Source organism: Pithys albifrons, chromosome 7, assembly GCF_047495875.1.
Source record: "Pithys albifrons albifrons isolate INPA30051 chromosome 7, PitAlb_v1, whole genome shotgun sequence".
In the NCBI taxonomy this organism is placed as follows: domain Eukaryota; kingdom Metazoa; phylum Chordata; class Aves; order Passeriformes; family Thamnophilidae; genus Pithys; species Pithys albifrons.
The window spans coordinates 36,649,377-36,672,996 of record NC_092464.1 but is presented as its reverse complement, the minus strand read 5'-3'; the positions used below and the strand labels follow the sequence as shown (position 1 = coordinate 36,672,996).

Sequence of the window (23,620 nt, the reverse complement as noted above, 5' to 3'; positions counted from 1 at the left end):
CTTGCTGGCATTTTTAGTGATTGTGGCATAAATCACCTTGCTAATCAGAAACATAAGTGACGGGAAGTCATCTCCTTTTTTTGAACAATGGGAAAAAACATATGGCTTCTTAGACAGAACTTGGCTGTTATACTATTTATGTGGCATTATATTCTGTATTTAGAATTTCATATTAATTGCTGTGGTTTGATTGAAGGAGTAGAATGCCCTGTGGTTTTGGCCAAAGTATTTGTTTTATGATCTGCTCATGATGCCTTCCATGCTTAGTATCTGTTGTATTTGTGCATATCAAAAAATGGAGCTGAAGGTGCAGGCTGTCTTTAAAAATGTGATAAAATGTTTTAAAACACTTCTTAATCAATATGAAATGGGTCCTGTATGTTCTGAGTGACACCATCTAATAGAAAGCTGTTACAAATTGTGTGGCATAGTAAACAAGAGAAATGTTTGTCATTATAGGAAACATGTAAGCCCTAAACTTCTGTTTCTGAACAGTGTCAGACACTGGATTGACCTCAAGATATATAAAACCAGTGGCTGTTTTTTGAACAGGATTGTATGAAATCAGACTGGGAGGTGAAATTCATAGTTTTTTGAGGGAAGTTTATTGATAATTGCACTTCTGAATTAAAATTCCCCATGGGATAAAACATATAATAAGATGCCAAAATAATATTAACATGTGAGGAAGATAATTGCACCCAAAAGCAATTCCTGTACAATATCAGTTTTGTATATCTAGTTCTTTTGCTCGGATGAATATTTCTCACTTCATTTTGTGTCACTTATTTTGTGATTCATGACAGTGTTTACTCCTTTGGCCAAAGAGTTTATTATTAATAATAATTACTATGAGGAATTTTTAGTAGCCTTTAGAAAGAACATATTTATTCATGGCCAATGGCTCAGAGTTTTATTTACTATTATGTTATTTCTTTTAAATAATTAATTAAACATGTACCTAATTTGGTGTTGTTATTGACCAAGTTTCTCTAACTGGTGTGGAACTCAAGATTATTGCATGGTATTGGAATACACTAATTTCTGAATTGTCAGGAATTTGTATCTAAAGAAGATCTTTATTCTCTCTCAAAAAACTCCTAAATAATTACCAAAAATGCTGAATTAAGTGACTTATGATTAAGACTTTGATATTATGCTCTTGAAGTCAGGGAAGGTAAGCAGGGTGTAAAAGAGACCATCCCAAGTAAGCACTTATTACTGATAATACCTCTCTGGCAATACAAATTGTGCCTCACTGGTTTATTTAACTGGACCGATTCTTCAGAATTAGTCTGAAATAGCAATTGCCCCTATTAAGTGCCTTTAAGAAAGAAAAAAAGAAAAAAAGTCTCGTCTTTATCAAATGTCTCACTAAGTCTGATTTCCTAAATCTTATTTTTCTAATATTTCTTTTTTTTAAGTTTCTACTCACTAAAATAAGCAGCCTAAAACACATGTACATAAACTTCCTCACTCACTAGGTATTACTTTAACATTTCTAGTGGACCTTTATGTGCACTCTTAAGTAAACAATTTAACTGAAAGCACATTTGATTTTCCTGGTGTGGTCCTAAGTTAGAGCTTTTCAGTTTGGATCAGGAACATATCTTTGAAGCCGATTGTCCCCCCTGTGCTTATACTGCAGAGTTGTGCCAGCATTGGGAAAATTGATTTCTTTTGGATTAAGCTAAATCAGAAGTTGCACACCCAGCAGTGCGTCAGTAAACTTCTTTTGTACTAGCTGCTAGTGGGCTTTTCGTCCTGAACAGGGCCAGTCCAAATTAAACTCCCTTAAAAGATGTGTTACTTGAATGTTGGACCTATGGATTAGCAGTCGTGTTCTACCTGTCAGCCCACACTGAGCAGTTATCACTTGCTGAGATAGATCCACTCTTTGTGAATCTCTTAGAGGTGCCCAGTGGAATTCTTAACCGGTTTGTGCAAAGTTCGGACTGATCATCAGACTTGGATGGGTAACACAATTATCAATGCATGTTTTTTAAATTATGCAAATAGAGTTACTGACAGGAAGTTTAGCTGTCATATTTAAATACTGAGTTACTTGCAAATTATCTGTTCTTCTTTGACATCATCCTGGAGTGAAACCCAGAAGTCAGCATTAAGTGCAATGATGGAGAACTAAAAGAGAAAGAACAAAGGAGATGCTTATAAAATTCAGAGATACAAAAGGATAAAGCTCTTGTAGGATAAATATAATTCAGTATTTTTCAAAGACATAACTCTTAATAGTACCATAGTCTTTAAGGAAGAACTGTTTTATTCACTTCCCCGAGTTACAAATAGAGGCTTTTACTTTATGCTTTTGTTCATGACATTTTAGAAGTTTTCTCTAGGAGAGAATTAGATGAGATATAAACTGTAGACTTACAGTTTCAAACTGGATAATTCTAGAATTCCCTTCTTTGCCCTAAAACCAAAGTTACTTTTTCCCAACAGAATGCAAAGAAATACTGTGGATACTAGAAATATTTTGATGAGACACATTTTAAAATCCCAGTCAATGAGCTGCAAAGTTCGCTTTCTTTGATAAATAGTGAAGAACAAGTTAGAAGAGGGTTAAAGATTGTGTTAAGATAAATTCATTCTTCTTCTAATGAGGATGGTGAATAAAACCATTTACTTCATGTTAATACAGTTATTTAAAACTTAAATTTTGAGTTTACAACCATCTGTCTCAAGGGCTAAGCTCACTATAAACTATTATAATCATTTAAATAAATAGAGGAAAAAACAATCCGTTCAATATGTTGAATCAATATGTCATGCTTTGAATATCTATATAATTTTCCTCACATTAGGATCCATGGCACATGTACAGTACAATATGTTCTATAAATAGGCCTGGGGAGAATACGACTCTATCTCAGACTGCAGAGGAAATGGTGGTGGTCCCCAGAACTAGGTATGTGGTTTTGACCAGCAGCCATCTTTCCCTGGAGTTGGAAAGTGGTTCAAAACATAACCTAATGTAATTAAAAGAAGGCAGATTTTAATGGCTGCGAAGTAGCAGAGCATGTCTTTGACCTGTTTTGTGTCCATCACAAGGAGAATGAATCTTCAGTTATTTTCCTTGCTTGGGCTTGGGAGAAAAAGGTTTTTTCTGCTCTCACCAGGCTGCTCATTGCTCCCACTTTGAAATGACAGAATTGTGTGGTGTTCCTGTCGAGTTGGCTTGGCCAAATGAATTAAGAGTGTATGACTAGAGAAGTCCATGCTGGATTTCAGCACCAGCACAACAGTGAATGGGGGTTACAGAGTGTTGTATAGCTATGACTCTGTATAACAACAAACCTAGTCACTTGGAAAATATGGATAGAAGCATAAGCTATAGGCCTGCTCAAAGCTGAGTAGCTCAGCAGTACTGATGAAAATCAAAGGGTAAATGATAGATGGTCTGACATGGGTGAAATTCATATAACTATGGCTCTAAAAGATACTTAGAGTACCTAAGTTTCAAGTAAACTGCCCATGTACTTCTATCACATAGGAAGAGTAAAATCAAAAAAGCATGTAGGAATGGGACAAAAGACAGAAGTGAGGGAGCGGTAGAAGCAGAGTAGGTCCTAAAGCATATTCTGGGTCTCCAGTCCATTAACTACATAAATTGAGAAGCTGTCGTGTTCTTCTGAATTATGGAACGAGAAATCCCTTGAGGCTTTGTAGTGACATCATAAACTATTAGAGGTTTGGTTACGATGTCACTAGAATCCCTTGATGAAGTCATGGCCCAGTAATTCATCTGTCATCTGTATTCATGCTGCATATAAGGATTCTTAAGGTTAGATGGATGGGTGGACGAAGGGTTTTTTTATGTTCTTTTCCTCATTGTTCAAGTCACATACCATTTCAAGGATTTTTAAAGAGAAAAATGCACTATTTCTCCTAACATTGTGTCCTGGTGAATCTAAATTAAAGCAAGTCAAATGTGTTTCTGTTGTGTGGAAGGAGAGTATTAGGACTAGAAGAGAATATTGAGGATGAAGAAATCTGGGTTCTTGTTTCATGTGTATCACTGACTTGGGCCATGTGATCCTGTAGGAGCCAAGTCTTGATTGAAACCATACTGAAATCTTTGTGTGCCTCCTTTAAAGGAGTTCCACGTGAACACAGAAAATCTTAGTGTTCCATATACATGGAGTATTTTACACCATTGAAGCCCTGACATATGGTTGTGGGTGTCACCTAGCATCCCTGTGCCTCGCTTTCTGTATCCACAAGATGAGGGAAATACTTTACAAGGTGGTTCAACTCAGCAGTATTTGGAAATCAGTGTGGTTTACATAAAGAATAGGGGTGTGTTGTGTTTTTTTCTAAAATACTGAAGCCTGTTATTGAGTGGTGGGCACTGTTAAACACCTAGAATCCAGTTACTGGTCAGAATGAAAATACTCTGAAGTCCCTAAGTCTAGCATAATTTTTTGCATTCCTGATACAATAATATCTACTGTGTTACATAAATTTTAGATAAATTTTAGCAACTTGCATACTTGGCACCTTTTAAACAATGTTTTCTGTAATGCTGTTCTTGGTTTTATTCCTATTTCCTTTTGCTGTTAGTATTTAAGAAAATCTGGATCATCTTATTAAGTTAGATGAAACACCTGGTTTTTTCACCTTTTTTTTTTTTTTGCTAGATGGCTCAGGGAAATTGCATGTTTTTACTCTGAAGTTCAAAATTCTGTAAGTAAGTAGAATATAAAAGTATCATAGCTCTTCCAGACATTCTTTAGTTTCTTAAGCAGCAAAAATACACATTTGTTTGTCTAGATCTGTTCAGACTTATGCATGCTAAGACCCACTGAAAGCTGATGTCTCTATGTAATTTATTTTCAGTGTGTAGTGTAAACTGCTGTGCTGTATATACATTTTATATTTATGTCAGAAAAGGGTTGCAGAGGGGTACTTTAAAACCACCTTTTCGGCTCTAAATAGCTATTGTGTACATATGGTAAGGTACTGCTGCTTAACAATTAGTAACTGCTTTGATGAAACTAAATTACATGTTTAAGTTCCCATCAGGAAGTCGCTTCACATATCTGTATTAATGTATTCAAGGCTCGAGAAGGAAAGTTAATTTTCCAGCTTAAATATTTAATTCAAGCTTAAAATTTAGTCTGTAATTAGAGCTCCCAAATGGCAGGAACATGGAGTATTTGTCCATTTTAATTAGATTGTTGTTTACCTATTAATTATATATCATATCTTGTCATATAGTTTTGATGGTAACAGATGGTGCTAGGAGTTAGTAAGGGTTTGAACAAAATAAGATTTCACATGATTTATTAAGTTGCACTTTATTAGTGAGTGGTCTGCTTTCATGAGGTTATTCTGTGGAATAAGAAGTTTGAAACATTTCACTGATTTTGGTGATTACTCTTTTTGTGTTCTATGGAAATATCAAACTCAAACCACAGCTCCAAAAGGTGCATTTTCTTTTTTAGAGGAAGTTGTAATACACCTTGTATTTCTCCAAAGTTATAGCCTCTATACTACCCACATGACAATCAGCTTACATCTTTTTTCCTAAATGTTGAGTATAAGATTTTTCAGGGGCAATATCTCTTTTATCACAAAGAGTGCTGCAGTTTTTTCAGAGGTGAAAGACCTGACTCAACTGTAAATATGTTAGCTTCTGCACAGAATTCATTTTCAAGTTTCAGTGGGTTGAAAAACCCGGCATATCCATTTGTTGACTGGTGCTTCCTAAATGCATGCACGTGTATCCATACACAGGAATCTCTTCCACACTCAGCAGCCATTTAAATGTAAAAGGTAATTGAGATTTTTCAGAATTTATAGTTATGTAGAAGTCATACCATGTACTTCACCCAGTATGTGAACATTTTCCCATTCTTTGGCAATATCTATTGCTGATGCAGCTTACCTAAATTCCTGAGTCTTGTATGCAATATAAGTGTGGCTTCTGCCTAAGGATGTTTTGGAATTAGTGCAGAGCAGCCCACACTGTAAGCCATGCACACAAGTATGGAAATCATGTGGTACCTTACTTGTGATGTTTTGGGGTTCTCATTTAAATAGTACCTTTTAAGACCTGTTAAAGAGGAAAAGAAAAAATAAAGTGAAAATAAGGGAAATATCTTCTGAGGTTAAAAAGAGAAAGAGACTGAAAAAAATTCAAAGAAAAATCTCAATTGGAAGTTTTGGGGCTCCTGAGGGAGGACAGGAAATGCAAGGCAATCCATAACACAATTGAAAGAGGAAGAAAGCAAAGGTACCTAAGTAAACAAGATTATATAATACAGGTTGGAGGAAGTATATGTTCTTAAAATAAGAGAGCTTTAAAATGGGTGAAGATTGAGTATACTTGTGTGTGAGATGTTGCATGAGCAATTTTGGTGAATGGTCAGTGGCTTTCTCTGTGGGGAGTTTTGCACAGTGAAACTAATCAGGAATGGAGCTTAGCAATGTGGTGTTTGTGGGTGGTTTAGTAGTGATACAAAAGTATTAGAGCATTTAATTCCACTTTATCATAGACAATTTGAATTATTTCAATTTTGGTCACTGGAGGGAAGAGTTCAGTGACAAGTTTTTTAAGTCCAGATCAAGTCAGAAGCTAAGTAAATAAAACATTATTTTGTGGCAGGCCAGTCTTCCTGTTTTCACTAGTTGCTTTCATGATAGCTTAATCCCTTTGGGGCATGATATTACCTGAGTACATGAAGATGCTTTTCCTGTAATCCCCCTTCTTTTTTTGAGCTAATTACATACTTCTGCTTTCCTTCCTCATTCCTTTTGTCCCCTTGCCAAGTTCAAAAAACATGCATGATCATCAGAACTGTACCTGTTCTTTGACATTGACCATGACTTCAAAGAAATGGTAAGAGTCAGAGTTTTGCTAGTGAAAAGTAAACAGATGGCCCCAGTACACACACTGATTTCAAGGCTTGCTTCAGTGGGCGACTTGACAAACAGTACATCTACAAAACTGCCTCCTTGTTCTGGCACTCGCTTTGTCCACACACCAGCAGCAACAGATGCTTGACGCTGACACTAGTTCAGCTTTTTCCCACATAACTTTGGTCACGTACTCTGAGTTGGATTTACTGTGACCTCTCTCTTGTTTCATAATTGTCCCCATCAGCATGGTTGCTACCTTAAAAAGTATTGATAAGTATGTCTGTGTTCAAATCAACTGGAGGTGGGGTGAGTAGGGGGAGGTGTTTGGGAGTGTGTATGTATCTTGGACGTGTTCCCAAGCCGAGGATCGTTTTATCGCCACCTACATCTAAAAAAGAACCACTATGCTGAAATTGTGCAGTTTGATTAGCTAGGAAGAGCTAAGTGACTTGGCCTGTTGCCTCTTGTATGTGTGAAAAGATTACCTTCTGAAAATGTGACCTTTTATCCTCTTTTGCTCAGATACTGGATTTTTCCCTGTGATTTATAGAGCTGTGTTAATAACATAAAAAACGGCATTCCGTTGTTAGCGGTTGCGATATAAGTGATTACAAAAACATTATCACAAGATAGAACTAGTAAAAATATTCTACTTGCTGAGTTTGCACCATCAGAATTTATTTATACATTTTATGCAAAAATACAGGGTTAATTTTTTTATTCCTTTGACCCTGTGTATCAAATGTGATAAAATATGCTATCCTGCAGCTAAAAGCAGATGGAAAAATAAATTGAAGAACAGCATTTAACTGCAGTCTTACCCTAGTTCATATAAAAATATTACAAAAATAAAACAGAGACATAACTGGGTCATTGAAATGTTCTCTAAGAAAGCCTGCTTACGCAACAAAATTACCCCATTTTCATAACATTCACACAGAAAAAAAAAGGATTTTGAAATATAGTAGCATGAATTTTGTTTTTAAAATAGTTTATACTCTTTGGAGCCAATCATTCATTGATAATTTTTTTTTGTTTGTTTCTTGGGAAGAAAATAGAAGTGGTGTGTTTGCATTAAAGTTTTCTGATGTCCATTAGGGAGTTTTGAATCATCATTTCCAATTTATTGCAGTGCCAGGCAGGGCTTCAGCTTCACTCTTTTCCTTTGTTTGGAATATTCGTGCCATTTATACTTTCCAGAATAATTCTGTTTTCATGCTTGTATTTATAAAGAGATTTTGAAGGATAAGATGAAAAATCCACAGTTCAATACAATCTGTTTGTATGGGTGCTTTGATAGTGAATGCAGCCAGTAGTGACATTCTGTAATTTCTCAGCTCTTGGCCATTTTGCCAGGTCTGCCTCAGGTATCAGACTGAGAAGTTCTGAATCTCCTCTGTGGAGACACCTATTTCTTTCCTCTTTGTCTAAGCAACTTCAGCCTCTAATTTTAGTCTGTAAAGCCTAATTTGACTTAGAAGACTTAAAGCAGCTCAAATTAGGCAGTGTGAATAACCCTGGGAGTGGAAATGTGAACATCAGATAATCATGTATTAGAATTAGAGTGAAGCTTATTGTTTATGCAAATGGAGACTTCAAGTAAGAGAAGTGGGATTCTTACAAAAAGAACAGCAAGAAAGAAAGATTTATAGAAGATGAGTAATAACATGGCATTCATCAAATAAGCAGCCTTTCTAACTGCATGAAATACAACAGACCTAGTTGGTTTATAGCACTGTGTGGGAGAAATGGCTCAACCTAAACTAACTGTGTTGGGGATGTTCATGCTATGGCATTTGATTTCATAAAAGGCACTGCTTTTTTGTTAATCAGTAAAGTTGCTATCCACACCATCCTTTGATAATGATTGGACAAACCATTCAGGGTAGGCATTAAAATATCAATATGAAATAAAAATCTACTGCCAAGAGATGGTTGTTCTGGTACAGAATAGTCAGGTTACAATTCTTCTGGAAGAAAAACTTGTCTTCACTGAATATAAGTGTACTTTATCATAGTTGTCTAAAGGAATATGAAAAGCATATGATAAACCTTTAATACATGCTGTCAAATTGTCTACAAAAATGGCCCATGTGTTGAAAGAATAAGTATCATATAAGGAGACAAGTACTTAACAAAGAGACTTCTTTTCATCTCTAGTCCCCTTTTTCAGATTTAGCTGTTGCTGCTATAGCTAAGGTCAGCATCTATATAAATAAATAGTAAGATTAGTTAAGAGCTGTTCTGAAACTGCCTACACGATTCTTGGATCCATGAAAGTTTTTTCCTGTGTTTTTTTTCTCATTGAGTTTAGTTCTCAGTTGGATTTACAGTGATCCTTTGCTCAGAAAGTAATGTGCATAATATAATTTTGAATTCATCAGAAATGCAGAGAAAGATGAGGCAAGTTGCAAGGTGTGAGTGTGTGTCAATGATTAACAATCATCTATGAATAGGGCTCTGTTTAAAAAGGTGTAATAAATAAGAGCTGATTAGCCATAAATGTCTTCCTCTTGATATAAAAGTGTGAGATTTTTTCTCCCCGTGTTTTCTTTATATTTTTTAGAACATATTGATATCAAACCCTAGTAGGGAATGTACTTTATTTCAGTGAAAATGATGGGACATACAATGGCCAGCGATCAAGTGAAAAAGAACCTGCGGTTCCCATTAGGACTCCAGTTTCAAGGTCCATTTATGAGAATAGAAACTTTGAAAAATTACTGATTTACATTGTTCATAGTAGAAGAAAAAATCCTTGAGTTAGTTTGAACTCCAAAGAACCATGATGATAAGAGGGGAGAAGGATATTTATTTCTGGCAACAGTGGTGGCTTGTGTCAGCTTAGTCTACATGAAACTGTGTCATGAAGAACTGCCATGGATGGTGGTCCTCCCTAAAAGAGAAACATTATTGTTTTAATTTTGTAATGGTTGTTTTGATGACTACACAGTTTATTTTAAGACACTTGGCACATGTTTTCCTATATTCATATTTGAGGTCCATCTTTAACAGGATTAAATTCTTTAGGTTCTTTCAAGGATCTGTACAAATTGTTGTGATAATGTTACAGATTGCATAGAAGTTGAAGTCAACAGTAATCTATATTTACCAATACTGAATATTTGTTTGGCATTCTGGTTTCTCTAAATAATATATAACATCATAAAGGAGCATTTTTATGGGTCTCTTTTGTAGAGTCAAGGTCTTAGGGTAACACTGTTTCTTCATTCTTACTGTGTCAAATCAAGACACATGACATGGTCAATGAAGGAAGGTTGTGCCACATGCTGTTTTGTCTGTCCTTCCTGGTAGGAAAGGGATTTAAAATTTATTGTCATCCTGATACTCTTTGAAAAGCTAAAAGTGCAAAAGTGTGAAGTAACATTTACCAGCTCCCTCTTTCCCCTATATATCCAGCAAATCTGAAGCTAAGGCATCTTATACTACTGTACTCTGATACTGCAGGTGTATAAAATTATTGTGTGATCTTACAGACCATATGTGCTGCAAAAGATAGCCATACTGGCATGAGTTAAGGCTATAAAAAGAATCTTTCCTCCAAATTTACTGATTTAAGTTAGACCCTATACATTGTTTTACTTGTACAGTTATTTTTTTTGTTTTATACCCTTTTTTGATCACTGTTCAGTATTTAAACTCCTTCAAATGTGAAAAGATTAAATGTTTAATAAAAATTGCTTGTTGTTTTCAACATCTGTGTTCAGAGAACAATGGCCCACTGGAGTGCAGAAAGCTTGTAAAGTTTTCAAATGTATTGAGAATGACAGAAAGTTCAGTGAAGAGTTTGCTTTCCTCATTACAGAACTACTTCTGTGGCTGCGATTACACTAAGAGCATCTTTAATTGCTTTAAAATCTGAATGCATGATAAGAATGGATTAATTTGATTTTTCTGTTACTACAAGTAGCAGATGGTTTATGTCTTAGGAATGCTCATGTTGTAAAATGAGATCCCCAGCTCATTCGTGATTGGTCACTGTTAATGAAGCATGCTGTGCTGATTATTGATTTAGAAAATGAGGATGACATGAGTATTGTGTGTGTTGCTGTAATAAATTAAAGAGGAGTATTTTAATAGCCAGCAGACATACACCTTAAATAACATGAAATATTTGATTTTCTATTCAGGTGGTCTCTGCCCTGTCAAACTAATTTTATTGTTTATTAAAAAGATGTACTTTTATAGTTTCAGCTAACAAGCAGATGGTCGTCTTTACTTATTTCTGTTTTGTATTGCTGTATGACCGATCAGATGCATGATAGGAACCCAAATTAGCTTGTTGTTTGCAAAGCAACGGTGTAGCCATTGGAGGAAGTCTTTTGTAGGTATGGTTCATCTGTGTGCATGTGTGTAAGTGAGCATACGTGTGTGTGTGTGTAGGCATGGCTTTTCCTATATATTCTGTGACTTTATCCCTTATTAGTTAGTCCAGGGAGTGCAGTTAAATGTGCTGAAGTGCATTACAAGTTATTTCAGTTTCATTTTTCAATTTCACCTTCAAAACTTTGGAAAGAGATAAAGGGGAAAAGTATTTTGAAACCTCCCATCTATCCAGAATCAGATAAACCAAATCATAATTTAATGTTTATTTAATCTTATTACAGACATTATAAACAGAAATTTCTATAGTAAAAATCAGAGCAGTGTTTTGTATTCTCTTGTTTCTATGATTTGTAAACTGAATGTGTTATAAACAACTGTGGATTGTGGTATTAATCAAGATTCAGTGCTGTGTATGTGACCTCTGAAGCAAATCATGGTGTTGTACTGTACATTATGTGCACTGATTTCTAGTGTTGCAGAGCTACAGTAGCACAGTAGTCTGGTAAGAAAAGGATGAAGAGAGTGATTTTGATGTGGTGCAGTGTATGCTGCATCCATGAGTATATATCTTTGTTTAGAACACACTCATGTAATTACTTTTCTCTTCATTAAACCTGTAGAAGTACTCATGTAGAATGTGCTTATAACTCAAGAAAAACATCTCCTGGATCCTCTTCCTGACCCCCAGCTCTGGCTTCACCACATCACAGAAGTTCTCCAGAGGAGCAGTAGTAGTTGGTGCCACCAAGAAACTCACCCTTAGTGTCAAAACTGTGAACACTTTTATTACTCAACTGATTGCTTTTGCACAGCTGACACTGACTGCAGACTTAGTGGTGAATAACAGCTGCTGCCTTTAGCAATTTTCAAACTGAAAGTAAAATGTTTGAAACCATCAGCCTAAAATTATTCCTGGGAACGAACTTTGACTTGGAGTTCTGGAGAAATACTGGAGGAAAGATGTTATTTACTCAGATGCACCTCAAACTATTGCAATAGTATTTAGAAGTGGCTGGAGCCCTCTGTGCCTTGTGAGAACCAGCACTTAACATTCAAAGTCAATAAACAGAAGTTTATAGAGATAGTGTAAAGTTCTCATCATTGGTGCTCATGGTTTTGAGAGTGTTTTAAAGATCTTAATTTTGGAACAGTGTAGCCATATCTGTGTTATAGCAGAAAATGTTCAGGTTTGGAAGTCCAAAAGACTCAAGTGAGCTTGTGGAGCAGACACTGAATTTACCAGCAAGTACTAACATTTCTTTATTTTGTGAGATGTAGAATTTATGGAGAGGTAATCACTTTTGGTGCTGGAAAGCAATTAATTAAAAAGAAATCTGATGCTTTTTTTGTGTGTTTGGCAGATTATTTATTTCACAAATGGTTAGCTGGTTATGATGGAGCATCTGTGACCTAGCTTTGAATCTTTTCTTTAGTTTTAACTGCATTGAAACAGTTCCAGTATGAAATTATTTAATTGATTATGGTCAAGTTCACTGTCCTTAATACAAGTGTCTGAAGTCTTCCCTTCAAAAGCTTCTCTGAGGGGCTTTGAACCAGGTAGTATGTGAGATAGCAAGGTGAAGAATTGAGTAAATGAGGGTATTTACCTCATAGATGCCCTGACACACCTGAACTCATCAACCATGACCTGCAAAAGCTGTAGCAAGCTGTACCACTACCCCCTGACAGTGCCCTGTTCTTCTCTAGCATTTGGTGAAATGTCCCTCTCTTTACAGCTGCTTCTCTTCTCACCCATGAGTGTAAGGAAGTTGCTTTTTGATCCTGGAATTTATTGCACTTGTATAACTGCATCTTAGCTGGCTCAGTAAGTGCCTTTCTGTAAATTATATACATTTTCTTTGGAAAATGTCCTCTTTTGAGGACAGATATGAGATAGGTAGTTTGTTTTATCCACTGTTGGCAGCTAATGGGAGAGAATTGCTGTACTCCTGCAACAGTATTGTGGGGATTCCACTTGGTGTTTTTTCCATCATGCTTGACCCCAGCATGTTCTGCTCACATGTTTCTGGTAAAGCTGTGTGCTAGATCTGTAGGCTTTGCTGCAAAGTATATTATAGTGTTAAAAAGAATTAAATTATCCACGTGATAAGTAGTTCATTCAGTGTATTTCTGTAGTTTTGAATTTCTCTTTAAGCAGCTATGATGACTCAAGCAAGCGTAAGACCTTGTGATGCTCTTTTTGTGGTCACTGAGCCAGAAAGTTTGAATTTCATCTGTCTTCACCTGGCCACCAGGAAAGCATCCCACAGGGTGCCTGATATAAAGGATTTTGAATATTGATCTTGTTACAGAAAATTTAAAGTGGGGGAGGGAAAAAAAGAATATCAGAACTTCTCTGGTTCTGCAAAGGAGAGGGGTGGTGAGAGTGTATCCTCTCTGCAGTTCTGCCTTTTCCTCAGTTCAAAAGTGCAATTGCTCTTTTTATGCAAACTTACTTTGAATTAGAAGGAATGTTACAGATGTGACAATGTGGGCTTTCATTGTAAGGTGTTCACTGTTTGTCCTTTATGAGTGCTGTGTGGCTGTGGCTAGATACATTTTTTTCAGAGATGTTAACAAGGGCAGATCCAAAAAGATACTTGCATGCTTATCTTTTCACACTTGTGTTAAAATCAATGGGAATTTAAGAGCTTAGGATTTAAATACTTGCAATTTGGAACTATCCCAAGATCCTTGACATCAAAAAGGCGATGGCCTCGTTTTATGCAGATGTCCTAGCACTCAAAGGGTGCATAAATTATTGCACCACTTATCAATTTCCCTTTAATGTATTCCTCTCTTATATCTGGGACACTGTTAATAGAGGAAAAGGATTAAAAAAGCATAAAAATAACTTGTATGTAAGTTTCTTTGAGTTGAATTTATATCAGTCAGCCTGTCAGCACTAACATATGGGAAATATAGTTTCACTACCATGCATAGCAGGGGCTAAAAGTGCTGTTCAGACCATGTGCTCAACTCCTACAGAAGAGGGACTTTATATCACTCGTGCAGCCCACTCACAAATTTAAGGGCTTACATCCATGGATTCGGAATACATGGTAACCCAAATATTGATCTTGTTACAGTAAATGTAAAATGGAGGAAGCGAAAAAGAGATAAGGAAGTTCTAGATCAGCAAGAAATTCAGTAAACTTTAAATACTCAGTTTTTTAAAAAATCTTATTGTATTGCTGTTGCTAAATTGAAATGGTAGTTGTAAATAATAGGGAATTTTCATGTTGCTTTTCCATAACTTGGACTAACTTGCAGTAACATGTAACATCTCCTTGTATCAATTACTGTAAACTAGTAAAGTTCCCTACTGTTTTTGTTTTGTTTTGCTTCCTAAAGCCCCCTGCTGCTGTTGATTACACCTAGATCTGCTACTGATTGGAACTGTTAAAAGGCAAAGATAGTGTGGATGGTTTCTGAATCATTTAATTGTAGAACTAATAAGATGTTTTCACTGAAACCTAATAAAACAGATCATATTAGTAAGTATAAATACTGCCCATGAAATTTCTGACTGCTTTTTGATAATTTTTGTAGATATGGACTCCCAAGCTTGGCTGCTTATGTGACATGTGAGTTTCTTTTTTGAATAATATTACTGGATGTCACTTAAAAAACAAAGGGGAGCCTAAGCTACCAAACCCATCATTCGGTAGAGGTTTTTACTTTTTGTTAGTTTGTACATTTTCAGTTGTGTGTAAATGTTCTGTGGGCATGTTGAATTGAGTAGATAATTACATGAATATGATACAGTCACTCTTAGGTAATGCTACTTTTTAATAGCTGTATAATACACACTGCACTTGGTGCATGTGAACCTTGAAAAACTGCTTCCCTAATACAGTAATGCTTGCCAAATAATGTCCAAAATTGGCCCAGGGCTATGTTGGCTTATCATGAAAGAACCTATGCTCCTTCAATGGACTGTCAATGTCCATTCAATCTCTTACCTCTGGCAGGGTTGAAAAGAAATCCATAAATACACACAAGGAAGTCCTAAAATGAAGAAGCCTAAATAGATCATTATGTATGAAAGTTAAAATTTGAATTGGTGGCTTTCCTATAATCTCAGTTACATTATTTTTAATTTGTAATGTAAATAACTTTCAAGGATAAAGGTGAGGTTAGTATTTGGGGAGGACAGGGAAAAGAAAGGAGAGAGGAAGGCAGTCCAAAGCTACCTTAATGCCTTGTAAATCTGCAGAAAAACTGGTAATCTAATTCCAAGCATCCAGGAAATGATGCTGCAGAGCAGCTCTTGTATGTCTAGGAGGGTGTTACACAAAGTGGAGAAGTCCACCCATTATGACTTTAACTCCCTTGCCATGGCTTCACCAGATTTGTTCCCCTTCCTACATAGATATAATCCCCTTATGTATTTCGGGTAAAGTAGCAGTAGGGAGCAGCTGAATCTGCAATTTCCAAGTTGTTCTGCTCTTGTCAGCCTGATCAACTAGCCTTTTCTTTGCCCAGCCATACCTTTCTTCTCAGTCAGACCTTTGTTACTGCTACCTACAATTTAAAATAAAGTTTTCATTTTACCATTTTGTTAGATTTGCCTCTGACAGCAAGAAAAAATTCTGTTTTCACCCATATTGCTTTTTTGGTAGTTTATGAGTCATTTTACTTTTGGGTTAGCTGAATGCTGTAGGGTTTGAGTTCAGGGAAATTAAATTATTGTTCATAAGAAGTGGCTTCTGACAATTATTTTCTTTATTTGTGAAAGACGTTACATTATGTTCTGAGAGATAAGATCTTGCAACCTCTTCTTGTGGTAAAAGGAGTCCTGCAAAGGTAGTATTTTGCCTATACAGTAATATATATATTGTATTAACACACCTCATACCCCCACGTACGCATATTTCTGCCTACCTAAAGGATGGGAGGAAACAAATGTTTGAAAAGTCATATCTGTTGATCTAAAAACATAGTGAGGTGCTGGAGAGAACTGGTGTCATGTAAACTGAAGTGCTGTTTGAAAAAAATTTACATCCCTCATACATAGGTCAGGATTGATGCTGGAAGGGGCAGAGCTAATCTCAATCTTGAAATATGAGGATTGATAATTTCTGTAGCATACACACAGTTTTCATGGAATTTAAACAGTTTATTAAGATGTTAAACTTTAATTATTGTATACCTATTCCTTACAAACTTTGGCTTTAAAATTACAAGGCAGAATTAATGCAACCTTCAAGGATAAATGAGCCACTTTTCACTTTAGTAACTTTTAGTTCCCTTGACCAACTATCCACACTGATTATTTGATTTTAAAGAAATAAAATCAAACTCCACTGTTGTATATAAAAAGCTTAGTGTAGAAGAGAAAAACAAAGCTACTTACCAGAAGCAGATAGCATTCCTTCTGGTTTTCCCTACTTTCTACAAAGACAAATGCAGTAGTGTAATGCTCATTTAATGTACTAACAGCTCCCAGGATTTGTTTCTTTTCTTTGGTCCGGGTTGTCTTAATTTTATTAAGTTTATCTCTGCAGAGATCATATTTTGCAAGACTGACAGGGGCTGAGAATTTTGATCCATATATTGTAGATAACAGGAAAAATGAATTCAGTTTTTAAACTGAGATAAAAGATTTGAAAAATGGATTTCTGTAGAGTTTTCATTGACAGGTATGTTTGTGGCATTCTATTTAAAACTGGGAAAGTATTTTTGTGAACTACTTTTACTTAAAATTGTACCTGCTGATCTCTTAAAAACCCAGTGGTTTTTGTAAAGATGATTCCTGTTAGAAGATTCTGCAGCTGGAATTTAGTTTCACTGGTGTTAATTATAGCATAATTATAGCATAATCTCTGAACTCCCTGTATTGATAATGTGCACTTGGTTATTTTTTAGTAGGATTATTTCAAACTGAACCTGTGAAAAAGAACAGCCCTGGCTCTTTTTGGGGTGTTTTTGCTCCTCTCTTCTTCCCCCATAAAGTATAAAAAAACCCAAGTCAAAAAAATAATTAAAAAACAGCAAAAACCCCCTAACAAAAAATTCAACCAAACCAAATAACAACACATACCCCTCAGAAAAAAAAAAAAAAACAAAAACAAAACCAGAAAACAACAAAACAGGAAACAAAAAGACCCCAGCACACTGTAATTATTCATGCTTGATGCAATTTCAAATGTGGGTATATTCCCTCTTCTTTTTTATCTTTCCTGATAGTGTGTTATAGTACTTTGAAGTCTTGCAAGGGATGTATAACTACATACTAAAATCAAATTGGATTGCTAACTGGAAGCTCTCATTGTGCTTTTCAGAATGCTTGTGCTCAGCAAGGGCAGGGAAGCAATGGCAGACCCTTGGTGCTTCTGCAAAGTATTGTAGCATTTTTTGCCTTAATCCCTGGCAGCATCACCTCCGTTTCTTTGGCCTGTCATCAACATCTCTAATAGAGTAAAACTCCAGTACATGTAACAAGAAACGAAGCATGTAGAGGAAAAACATCAAGGCTCTTGACTGAAATAGTTTTTTAACTTATTAACAGACAAGTGTGCATGTCAGAAAAACACACTTGTTTGCCGAGAGTGGATGCAGCAGCTGATGGGTAAAGAAACAGAAACCTTAATGCTGCTTGCGTTTAGGTCACTGTTCATTCATTCATTTGTTGCTGGAGCTATGAACTATTCATATGTTGCCACAGTATGTTACTTACACATGACTGGTGGTGAAGGAAGTAAGAGCTAAGATGCTTCACAGACATCGACATCGAGGGGATTAACATGTCTGCTTCATTAATATATATGTGCATACATTAATGTTGAAGTATTGAAACTCTTTCAAATGAAATTAAAAACTATCTTTTAAGGTCTGCTATAGTCCTTAGAAACATTTGAGATTTTGGCATCAGCCTTACCGGTTTCTTAACCATTTCACTTTTACTTTGCCAGTGGGGATACAAGTGAAGACAGAGTGCTCATCGCTTGCCTGCTGCCTGATTTTCTGTTGTTTTCCTTAGCTAGGTCTGCTCTCTGTACTTGCTAGCCATCATTAAGCAAATATGAATCCCTGTGGAGTGGCAGGCATGGATTCTGTGAGTGACATTTCTGGCAGCATTTTCCTTGTATGTGGCACCAGGCCTGATTTTCTGAAATCTTAAGCATCTATGATCCCCATTTGCTTCCGCTGAAGCTGAAGGTACTCTGTCCTTTTGGAAAGCATGCTGCTCAGTGCTAAATCTAAGGCAGTGAAGAGATGAGAAAGTCCTGGAAACTTACTTAGCACTCATGTGACAGCCGGTTGTGTATAGCAGCAGTAATATCGCTTGTGTGAAGGCATTGCCTCTCCTGCTGTATTACTTTCAGATCCAATAATCTGCCCCTGTGAAACTAGGTTTGGAGATCAGTAGTGAATTGTTTAGTAATGTTTATTGGAGCTCTTTAAAATATATTTGTGAAGTATAAAACACTTTGATATATAGAAGCTCACATTCTAATACGATTACATTAAGTATCCTAATAAGATCAAGGCTTGAAATTATGTTTTTCCGGATTTGAGTGATATAAATTAATTTTAGTTTAAACCAGTGTCAGTGTTCTTAGATGTTCATTATAAATACTCCATTTGCAGTTTATATGGGTCTGCATTTAAATAAAAAAATTCAATTCTCCTGTTAACACAAGAAGCCTTTTCTCTTCCTCTCTTTCCAGTATGCTGCAGATATACATTATGAAGGCACTGCTGTAATTATTAAACTCAACCAGTAAATTATATAGAGAACAACAGTGGCTGATCACTGAACTCTGTTGGCACTGGCCTTTCACTTCTCATTTAAGTCTAGACTACTATATAAAATGAGTTCATTATTGTCAATTTAGATCCCTTGTGGAGGCTAATCCACATCACAAAGCCATTCTACACAAAAGTGAATTCTCTTTAGGAAGACCTTACAAGTACATGCAAACTAAAATATGTAGGAAACTTCCAGTACAGACTAAATTAATTGTTACTTACAGTAACAGACTACCATGGTGAAATGTTGAATTAGTTCAAAAGGAATGCCACAGTCATAGCTCTGCTATGACTTCTGTTGGTTTATCTGTTCCAGTTTTATTTTATTGCTGTTTCTGACTTCTCTATAACCTATTGCACAAAAGTATGGATCTAAAGGACTAACGCAGTCTTTGCTTCTTGTGGTTTTCAGTGTTGAAATTTGGTGCATAAAATCAGAGGAGAAGCTTGACTAACTTCAGTATCATGGAATTCCTCTTCTCCTTTCATGGTCTGGTTGGAGATACCTTTTGGACTTGGATAAATTGTCCTCCAGGTGGACCACACTGAGTATATGTATTAATGGGTTTATGCCAAAGGACATGTACATATTTAACTGCATTATTTGCTTATAATCACCCTTCCAGGTACACCACCTGCTATATAAGACCAAACATGAGATGAAGTTCAGGAATTACACATATTTCTTACAGCTATGTTGGAGAGAGTTTTGTTGGTTTTTTTTTTAAATCTGCATTTTAGTACAGTAGCGTTTCTATCAGTGTTTCTATCCGATTTAATTATTTAAATATAAATTATTGTAGTAAATGTCTTGTTTAGACATTTAATGTTGTACTTTTAGAAGTACACAACAGTTCTGAAAATTAGGAGTACCAGGAAGGTATAGTTGGCACTGGCGAGTGTTTAGCATTAAGTGTGAACTCTCCACCAGTCAGCAGTCTTCACATCAGTCCTCGCAACTATGATGTGGATGGGTTTGTTTATTTCATTCCTTATCTAAAATGTAAGTATTTTTAAGAACATAAAATTTTAGTATTGAGTGGCTACTTTGTTTCTTGCTACCTTTTAATTCACAGAAAGGTAAGGATATCTTAGAGAACTTTACCTTACTGACCTCCTAACATTTCAAATGCAGAACAAAAAAAAATAACTCTAGAGAAGATCTATTCCAGCTTTATGCTTAAAGGCCAAGGTTTTATGTGCAGTATGATAGCAGGGAAGAGTTGATTCATTGCATTTACCGATGACTGCCTAAGATTTCCCTTTGTCCTGTCCAAATACAGCCGAGTCTGTTTTTATGGGTGCCTCAGCATAAGAAAAATAAGTGCATATCATGTCCATTTGGCATGAAGCATTAGATACAGTGTAAAATTCTTTCTGTACTTGGATTCCTCCAGAGTGTCAGGCATGGATCTTGTCAAGTTCTTTACTACTTTGTTTGCTTAAGGACTTTATCCTCAGCTATGGAGCAAGAATAATAATGACTTTCAAACTCAATTTTCCGATATTCAGTTTACTCTGTAAGCTAGAAAATCTGATTCAATTTCATGACTCCACCTGACTCATTATCAACTGAACAATTTTTGGTAAATTTTTTGGTTAATTTATTATTTGTTTCTTCAAAAAAAATTCTCTTTTATTGTGGGCAAGAAATAATTTAATTCATATTTTTTCATTGTAAGAGGCTAAGAATGTTAGCATCTGTGTCTCTATAAACATATTTAAAATTTCAGGGAGAGTTTAAATATTTATGAAAATATAAAAGGTAACTTAAAAATAATATGTTTGTCTTAGAAACTGGTGGCCAGAACTTATCTGCACACAAATTACTTTTGGGAAAAGAGAGGAGCATACTTACAGTCAGTTTTAATATTTTTAATGGTTTTCACTTTTTATTTTGCAGATTATATAAAGCCTTCAAATATTAATATATATTCAAGATATGGGATTTATAGGCTTCTTTCATTTACCATACATTGCTTGTCCGTGAAATTTTCATGGTCTTCTGATTCTTCTGAATCATAGTTATTGTGCATGGAGATAGACAGCTGATGCTGTTGATAACTTTTCATCATGTAAATAAGTGAAACTCTTGGCCCAAATATAGCAAAAGCCATTCATTTCTTTACAAATAGCCTACAACTGGAAGGCATATATGCTGCAGGGAAAAAAAAAACACCGTTTTTTCTAATTTCATGGTTATTGCTTTATTGCTGTTCTGATATTCACAGCATGCTGACTTTAGATACTTGTCACATTTTTTTTTCTAAGATATTTAGGTACTTTTTAAAAAAGATTAATGTCTCATATGGATACTATATCTGGCTATAGATAGTATACCTGTAAAGTCATGGTGGTGGAATTATTTCATCATTACACAATGTGGTGGAATTGTTTTAAAGAATCTCTCTGTTTTATTTATGTCATTTAACTTTGATCTCATATTTATGTAAAGAAAGAATTTAGATCTTTTCTCTGCTGTTCTCAGAAGTGCATTGGACATGACTGAATCATGCTCCCTTATCTTATAATGATGCTTTTGTGTGATTTTTTCACTGACACTTTGGAAAAGACTTAATAGTTATTCTACCCTTTCTTACCTTTCAGCATTTCAGACTGAGACCTTTCATATCGGTGAGCCATCCATAGAAAAGGGGGATATTCTTGAAACTAATGCTACCTTACTTTCTGTATTTGAACTGTTTCTTCAGTGCTCGTTAATCAAGGCTAGTTATTCTAATATGGTGTTTCTTCCTTTAAATACAGATAGATTTTTTTTTCCAGAAGTAGACACTTAATAGCTATCCCATGTGGAAAAAAAAAATTCAAGGGTTTCAAGGAATAGCTGTAGCAATTGCAGGAGAAGTGTATAAATTACCATCTCTTTTGGGTTTTTTCCCCCCTCTCAGTACAACTCTTACTATAATTAGCCAGCATTTAACAGCAAATGTTTGCTTTGGTTAAATTATTCAGAACATTTATTTTGCTTGTCAAAGGTTAGATCAGGTTGTTGTTTGAACTGGTAATTAAATGCAGCCTAATACACTGTCATATTTATATGCACTATCAGCCCTGTTTCTTCCTCCTTATTGTGTATAATTTTATAATGTTCAGGGCTGACATTTAAGACTTCTAACTCAAATCCTGTTTTCTTGTAAAGAAAGCTAAGATTTTGCTTCTATGTTTCATTGTACATGTGTACTCAAGAAAACAAGAATTAGGGTTGTTTGGAATATCACAGCTATGGACTTCATTGTCATAAAATTAGTGAAGGTCCTTTGAATATTTTTATTTGCATATTTCAGTAAGTCATTACACAGCATCTGGTATGTATTAATTATTTTCCAGAGAGTAATGTGAGGTGGACAAGTGCAGACATCTCCTTTACTAATTGAATACCTATGAGTCACAGTAACATGCAGTATATTTAAATTACATGCCTAAATCTTTAGCAGAAATAGGCATAATACTGAAATACAGAAAGTTTCCCAAAATAGCTACGTAATGGACTCAGAAAAGCAAATAAAATTAAACAGTCTCAAGGTCAGGGCTCCTCATGAATCTATAGCAATGACCTTTGCACATGTACATTAGAGCACTGAGGCTGGATATCCAAACTGATAAAATGAAAGGGAGTGTTAGAGTAGCCAGGATTTAGTCTTCTGCACTTTCTCATGACAAACTCAGAAAGTATTTTTTACACATTTATATTAGACATTTAATTGAATTGTCATATATATATAATGGGTCCATTCTTTTTTATTTCAGCCATATATGTTTATTTTCTCAGTCAAATTTGAACAAAGAATAGATAACAGATTTAGAAAACTTATATGCTCTGATATTGTTCAACGTCTATGAAAGAAAGTTACTGTCCATTTAAAAAAAAAAATTGAACCATCAGTATTTCAACAATGTGGATTTTTCCCCTGGTGTGTGTAGACAAGTATTTCTGCCTTTTCCAGGACGTTTGTGTAGCAGCTTTCTCTTCATGTAACTATCAAAGTGATATTCATGCATTTCAGCCTACCTTATTTCTCAGCATTTCTAAAACGTTTTTAAAAAATCCTACCTATTGTACTGAATGTGTTGAAGGTGTATAGGTTTGAAAGTCTTCCAGTTCTGTCAAATAAGAGCTATGCTGACTCGCAGCCTTGTTAAGAAGCAATTCATACTTAATTGTAGTGAAATCCTAATTTATCCACTGTCATGGTATCACCCCAGACAGTATTATGTGGTTGCAAAAGCTGAGACAGGAATAAGGGTAAAACATATAAGCACTATCTTAAAAAGCGAAAATCCACACCTCAGCTCCTGCACATACGATCTCAAAGTAGCAGAATTGATTTTTTTTTAAGTTTGTGTCATTTTTTTTTTACCCTTTCCTCCCCATAACCATATTTTAAAAATAAAACAGGCATAGGCCACTGTGGGCCATAAGACAGAAAAATATAGTAAAAATAGTTAAAAGTGAAGTGTATTCTTGATTATAATTATAGCACTTGTAGCATGACACTAAAGAAACTCGATGTATGGTGTTCAGTTTGTTATTTTGCAGCTTGTTAAATTTTTATACTTCATGGTTGTGGGAGGTAGCTAAAAACAAGAGAATATACTGTGCTCTTACAGAAAT

General features: G+C 35.4%; 1 protein-coding gene across 6 annotated transcripts in view; it reads left to right on the top strand.

Annotated features, from left to right (window-relative positions):
- Nucleotides 1–23,620, top strand: part of TBC1D5 (TBC1 domain family member 5) — a 313,509-nt gene that overhangs the window by 96,457 nt on the left and 193,432 nt on the right. The window contains exon 1 of one of the 6 annotated variants that reach the window (XM_071561053.1): nucleotides 4,687–4,704. The exons of the other annotated variants lie outside the window; for them this stretch is intronic. The gene's annotated coding sequence lies outside the window, so the exon portion shown is untranslated. Of the gene's footprint in view, nucleotides 1–4,686; nucleotides 4,705–23,620 lie in introns of those variants that run through there. 6 annotated transcript variants of the gene reach the window in all.